The 6,668-nt window shown below is 37.4% G+C and overlaps 1 pseudogene; it reads right to left on the bottom strand.

Moving 5' to 3' along the window:
• Positions 1-691: 691 nt before the first annotated feature.
• LOC102920060 (glyceraldehyde-3-phosphate dehydrogenase pseudogene) lies at positions 692-1,694 on the bottom strand (annotated as a pseudogene).
• Positions 1,695-6,668: the final 4,974 nt, after the last annotated feature.

Here is a 6,668-nt window from a genome sequence, read left to right on the forward strand (position 1 = left end):
TTAAATACAGAGAGCAAATGGGCCACCAGCACTGCCTGTCTCTGCTTCCTGGGTTGGGGGATGCAATGTGACAGGCTGTTGCTTTCATGCCTTCCCTGTTCTTATGGACTGACTGTACCATTAGACAACCAGCCAAATAATCTCTTCCTCCATTAAAAAAAATAAGACTTGTCCTGTCTGCTATATAAAGAATATCGTCAGACATGGCCACTTAAGAACATTTAAAAATGAACATTTAAGACTGGCCATGTTGTCAAGTATGTAATAATGGTACCTATAAAATAATCTTTCATTTCTATTACATTTCTTAAACTCTGTCTTAGGAGTTTGGAGATACAGTACCCACTCTTTTATTCCTAGAATATTTTTGAAGCTGAGGGAATGGGAAACATATGAACATTTCTACCATATTAGGGAAATTTTTATTTGATAGAAAATTAATTTGAGAACAAATATATGTAGTTAATTTGATGATAAACTATCTGATCTTTTTTGTTTAAGGGAGCAGTGAACTTTGTTGATGGTATTCAAGAGAATAGGGCTCCCTAAGCTCCTCCTGTCACTCTGGGGGTCTGGGATGGAAAGTGAGGGAGATGCTCAATGGGGCTGAGTCGGGACAGGAAATGCTCAGCAGCTGAAGGTCTCTCTTGCCCTGTCCTTGCTGGTGGGGGTGGGGTTCAGGGTGGGCTTCTTACTCCTTGGAGGCCATGAGGTCCACCACCCTGTTGCTGTAGCTGAATTCATTGTCATACCAGGAAACAAGCTTCACAAAGGTGCCATTGAGAGCAATGCCAGCCCCAGCATCAAAGGTGGAAGAGTGGGGGTCACTGTTAAAGTTGCAGGAGACAACCTGGTCCTCAGTGTAGCCCAGGATGCTCTTTAGTGGGCCCTCCAACTCCTGCTTCACCACCTTCTTGATGTCATCATACTTGGCAGGTTTCTACAGACAGCATGTCAGATCCCTGACAGACACATCAAGGGTAGGAACATGGAAGGCCATGCCAGTGAGCTTCCTAATCAGCTCTGGGATGACCTTGCCCACAGCCTTGGCAGCACAAGTGGATGCAGGGATGATATTCTGGGCAGCTCCATGGCCATCATGCCACAGCTTCCCAGAGAGGCCATCCACAGTCTTCCGGGTGATAGTGATGGCGTGGACTGTGGTCATGAGTCCCTCCACAATGCCAAAGTTGTCATGGATGACCTTGGCCGAGGGTGGGGCGTGGGGGCTAAGCAGTTGGTGGTGAGGAAGCATTGCTGACAATCTTGAGTGAATTGTCATACTTCTCATGTTTCACACACATCACAAACATGGGGGCATCAGCAGAAATGGCAGAGATGATGACCCTTTTGGCCGCACCCTTCAAGCAGGCCCCAGCCTTCTCCATGGTGGTGAAGACACCAGTAGACTCCACAACATACTCGGCACCAGCCTCATTCCACTTGATGTTGGCAGGATCTCGCTCCTGAAAGGTGGTGATGGCCTTCCCATTGACAACAAGCTTCCCACTTTCAGCCTTGACTGTACCCTTGAACTTGCCATGGGTAGAGTCATACCAGAACATGTAGACCATGTAGTTGAGGTCAATGAAGGGATCATTGATGGCAACAATTTCAACTTTGCCAGACTGGAAGGCAGCTCTGGTAACCAGGCATCCAATTAGGCCAAATCCACTCACTGAAATCTTCACCATCTTGTCTCAGGAATGAAGCTGGCACTGTGCGAAAAGATAAGGCTGTCTCTGGAAGGGGGAGGAGCAGAGAGCCCAGACTATCTAATCTTAATAGTAGAGTTGGGATATGATGACAGAATCAGGCAGAATGGTATCAGATGAGTCCAGAACAAAACATATCTAATTTAAAAAGATAAACATTCCCTGAAAAAATCTAATTGGTAAGAATAATAATTTACCTTTTCTAGATTCCAAATCAAAGTTAACCTGCTCTTCTGTAAATACCATATGCAACTTGGATTTTTTCCTTTATATGCTATTATTGCTTTCTAGATCAGAGGCAACTGATTGAATAGATATTCTTTTCCTACAAAATACCTTCTTGCTTATTTCTCATGCCTCATTTCTTACTGAGATCTATGTGGCTATGGGATGTGGGCAGCCTTACAGGTCCTGAAGAGCTCCAGGAAGAAGTAGAAGTGAAAACATTATTAATGTCTGATCTTACATAAAGACCTTAGACAACCATTCTTCCCTCTTATTGGAGAGGGTCCAGAAAAGACTGTCACTTTGTTGTAGAAACATATCTGTTGTGGAAAGAGGCATAGACTTTTTCCCCCAGTACAGGGCAAAGGCTCTGTAGGTGACAAACCTGTGAATCTCTGTGAATCATGAATGTGGAAATGTCTATATTCCACATTTATTTGTCAGTATTTATTCTTTAATCCACATTGCTAGTCAGTGTTGTTTGTTTATTATTCTTAGAAAGGTTTCAGAAAACAGCAACTTGATATTTTTATGCAGAAGTGGTGTACTACACAGAAAAAAACTAATAATATTTTAAAATATTGGTTTTCAAATTTGATTTGTTTGTGTACCTTCATATACAGTAAAGCCATTTCAAGAGTTCTTTCAAGGACAATATGAAACTCCTAAAAACCACTCAAACAAGAAGAGCATTACATTTTTCTTCACTTTCAAAAATGTCTGATGGAATTTATGAGATTTAAATCTCAAGCTATGTGAGAATAATACTTCCAGGGAAATTGCAAGTTCTTGAGTACTAAACCAGAAACCATACTTACAAGAAAAACAAGAACTCATCTTTAGATGTAATACTACTCAGTACCCAAAAATGCATGAAGAAAGAAAGGTAAAATTCTGAAAATTAAGACTTAGAAAGCCATAAGTAAAGTGTATATGTGTAAGGTACATTATTTATTCTGCACAGCAATTAATTTACTCAACACTCCATGTTCTATGTGACAACTCAATGAAAAATTTGGAGCTTATTTAACTTAATAAAAATAATAAAAAATGATAGTGAATCATAGATGATTTTTGTTAATTTTTTTCTGCTTTCTGTTTCCACCGAAAACAAGATGGTGAGAAATAGTCTGATCAACTTTCCTTTGGGTCTGGTAGATAACTTTGATTTCCAACCTTCATAAAAACATTTATAAGTGTTTATCTTTTTACTAGATAGATAAATAGGTTATTCATTTTTTTTGATATTGTACTGATACTCCACTTTATATTTCTAAGTTGGTTGCAGAATGCATCTTGAGAACTGAATCTGAAGGAAAACAGGTAAAAACTAGTCTGAATTCATTAAACATTTGTTGAATAATAGCTTATTTAGGAGCATCTTCAAATATTGTTCAATTTCTATGTGTCCTAATGAATTTCCTCTATGAAATTAAAGCATTTGTTTGACAAAATTTAAATATTTACACCACCCTCTCTTGAAACTGCATCACACAGAGCAAAAGTCACAACAATGATCTAATGACTGAATGCGAAGGCTATGGAATAAATGTTCATAACCAGATCCCAGCTCAAACACCTCCTGGCATGATAAATTTTCTTCAACAACTTGATTTTTACCTTTTTCTACCTCGCCCTTTTCACTCTTGAGTCTTCATTCTCTCACAGAGTGGAGGCAGCAACAGCAAATCATTGTAGAACCACTTGATAAATAATAAGTATGTCTTATATTTTCTGAGGCTATTGTAAATAAAATCATCTAAACTGCATTACAAAACAAACTTTACTGACATTTGAAATTACTTTGTCATATGATTTTATACCTTTTTAAAAAATTTCACCTATAGAAAAAAATGTGGCTTGTGCCATATTTATTTATTCTTGCTAAAGGTTATACTCTGTTTTATTATTACTTATTAAATGTGTTACTTTCTTTTTCTGCACTCAATTTTCACATTCATTTTGATGATGTTTCTGCAAAGACTTTACTATTGGCTAATGTACTATTAGTTTTATTCATCAGGTGGCTAGAATCTAGAGGTGCTGGATGTTCAATAAAGCCTGTGTGTGTGGTCCAGAAGTTATTATATGTGTATAATTGATATTAATAATTAGTGAACTACAAGCAATGTGCATTATCCTAGATTTTCTTACAACCTTATTTCAATGAAGAAAAAAATGAGCCATCCAGAAGAACAATTTATGCTGAGGCAGAGGAGGCTAACCCTGTGTCTGAGTTCTACTGTCTGTGTGGGTGGTGCATTATGTTGACTGTATAACTCCTATCCAAACAACAGCATATGCCAAGTCCTGGGAACATAGGTGTGAATCACTATATCCTACCTGGTCTTCCTCTGCTTGCACCAAGACTGATACACAGTCACAATGTTACTGGCTTTTGTTGAAATGGGGACACATTGATTATTGGTGGATTCCTCCTGTCCATTTCTATTTCATCTGCTGCTTTGTGGAATTACAGCTACACTTGAACTGTCTCACTTAGCAGTTGACATTAACTCTATAATCATCACCTTTTGCCAACTAATAAAGCTAATGGTGAAACTTTTAATGAGCAAATATTGTAATGGAGGGGAAAAATAAAAGCTTCATTCACAACTTACGAATTTTATCTTTTATTGTTGACCTAAATATTGGTAGGAACTGGGATATTTCCCTTTTAAAATTAAAGAGTAAATGTCCATGTAATTCTTGTGTCTAAGAAAGTTTGTTCTCTGAATTGTATCACTATCTTCTTAATAATAAAAAAATCAGTTATTGAAATAATAATATGAAATTTACTGAGAATTTAATGTATTCTTAGCAGTGGGAATAACAAATATTTTAAAAGTTAGGCTTGCTAAACAGTGAATATGAAATCCACACATGAAAAAAAATACATTTATTAATTCAATGTATATGACAAAAATAATACACAAAATATAAGTTTTACTTTCAGATGAGCTATTGTAAATGAGTAAATTATATATTGAGAAGATTTAATTTTAAAAGATTAAAGTCTTCTCTATCTTTTAATTTATTATCATGTGTATTTGTGTGTATATGGTGCATGCATGTGACTATGTAGGGTCACACACAGTAGTACATGCCCATTCAGAGGCCAGAGAAGTATATTAGGAATATTTGTGTATTTTTCGAGACAGGGTTTCTCTGTGTAGCTTTGCACCATTCCTGGAGCTCACTCTGTAGCCCAGGCATGCCTCAAACTCACAGAAATCTGCCTGCCTCTGCCTCTGGAGTGCTGGGATTAAAGGCGTGTGCCACCACCACCCAGCATTGTCGATCTTTCTTCAATTTACTGCCTTGAAGCAGGGTCTTTCAATGAACTGGAAACTCATTTTTTAGTTAGGATAGCAGGGCAATAATCTCTCAGGATGCACTAGTCCCTATCCCTCAATTTTGGAGTTACAGGAACAGTTGACATGCCAGTCTTTCATGTGGAGACTCCAACTGTGATATTCATGCATATACAACAAGGACTCTTGCCTGCTGAGTCACATTCCCATAACCTCCTCCAATATTTTATTATTGCCTCAGTATTACATATTTAGATATATGTATCTATATTGATTTAGGCTGTTGAAATGTAATAACGTGTATATCTATAAATAATAAAAAAAAATCAGTAGCATATGGGTGCTTACAAAAGTGTCAATATCTGCACACTTATAAAATTTTTGTTGGAAGGCCTTGTTGGCTGGTCAGAGGTTGCAGTCTATTGTGGTCTGGCAGCTTTTTCCAAGAACTTGGTAACCTAGAGACTCCTTCCCTGCAGCAGAACTTCCTGCTCCATGGCTTCCCTTATCTGGAGAATGTCTCTGGGCCCAGAGGACCGACCTTATCTGAAAGCTGCCTCTAAGCGAGATGTCAGGTGTGTCTTGAGCTTGACCCTCGGCACAGATTTCTGCTAAGAGGACTTGTGCTAGGAGTTCTGCTAGAGGACCCCACTGCCACTAAGAATCCGTGTGAGGGAACCATGCTATTTAACACAATTTAGGGTTTGTCCACGGCCTCCCCAACCCTAGGTATTCCTTATAGTCTGGAATAAAGTTGAGCTGATTCACCAAAGTCTACCTTCGGGAGAGCTGTCTCCGTGGTATCCACAGAGGTCCTAACCCTATTACCTGTTTCTGCTCCCTCCCACTGCAGACCAATGCAGTCAATGATTCCCAGGAAGAAGCAGAACCACAATTTTAACCTTTATAAGGAAGTGCTTCACATATTTATTTTTACATAATGAAGTAACTGACAAAATGAACTTCACAAGATTGATTTAAACTTATAATTTATACCATATCTCAGGGAACAATGATTTGTGTATTTCTTGATTTTAAGATTTGATATAAACTTCAATTTTTAATATCTTTAAAACTCACTTGACTAGGATAAGCATTATGTACAGATTTCATTATCCTTATTTTTTCAATAAGTGTAACAATATTAGAGAACAATAAATTACATATTGATTAGTAATCAACATAGAGATCAGTAATGAAAAAGTGAAGTAGTTCTAAGAAATATTGTTGATATTTATTCTGGTATGTAGAGAAATTGAGGGCCAGACAAGTTATAAAAATAATAACAGAAAATTACATCACAGGAAACTCACTGACAAATAAAAAATAATAAATACATCAAAAGTTGATGAAATTAATTATTGGTATTTTGCAACCATGATAATATGGACATTTTATTGGAGCATATTTTTCT

This window comes from Peromyscus maniculatus, chromosome 9 (assembly GCF_049852395.1).
Source record: "Peromyscus maniculatus bairdii isolate BWxNUB_F1_BW_parent chromosome 9, HU_Pman_BW_mat_3.1, whole genome shotgun sequence".
Taxonomy (NCBI): Eukaryota; Metazoa; Chordata; class Mammalia; order Rodentia; family Cricetidae; genus Peromyscus; species Peromyscus maniculatus.